A 743-nucleotide genomic window follows, 5' to 3' on the forward strand; every position below is an offset into this window, starting at 1 on the left:
CATTGGTGGCACCTGCAGTGGGCATGTAGGTAAATAGGCTGATGGTGATGATGGTGCTCGGTTACAGTGCAAGCTCGGCACTGCCCGAGCACTGCTGTTGTGCCCCTCTATGGGCGGCCTTTGTTTGCCAAAATGCTTCATTTCTTTTTCCTTTCACTTTTTCTTTCTTCCCGGAAAACAGAGACGAACCGTAGGACGAGAATTGCGAAGCCACTGCCCCGTTCCGTCCTAAAAATAAGCCCGCGCGGTCGGTCGCTGCGGAAGTGTTTCGGTGAACAATACTGCACGCTTTGGTGATCCACGCCGGGAAGCGATTCAGCGAGTGAGCTGTTTGTGGTGGCCCTTGTTCGGTATCGTTGTTGAGCTTTTCCCGAGAAACACCCGCTACTCGTCCAAGGCACGAAACTCCCCCCCCCCCCCCAAAAAAAAAAATAAATAATTAAAAAGACACAATCAATGACAGTAAAGAGGAGAGAGTATAGTGAAAGTTGTTTGCTCTGTGGTTTTGCAGCTTCGGAAGGAAATACAACATGGCACCGGTAGAAGCCTCGCTGATGGCTTTTTTTAATTTGTTCCTTTTTTCCACCATGCATTGCTTCTGTATTGCCTCCGAAGGCAGTATTTGAGGACATTTTATTGGTAGAGTTGGTTTATCATGACCTGTTCGCATGTTTGCGTTCCGCTACCCTGTCTTGTAGGCGGTGAAGTTGTGAGTTCGGTGGTGAACAGCCCGAGAGCTGCGT

The sequence above is a fragment of the Dermacentor silvarum genome, chromosome 6, assembly GCF_013339745.2.
Source record: "Dermacentor silvarum isolate Dsil-2018 chromosome 6, BIME_Dsil_1.4, whole genome shotgun sequence".
NCBI lineage: Eukaryota > Metazoa > Arthropoda > Arachnida > Ixodida > Ixodidae > Dermacentor > Dermacentor silvarum.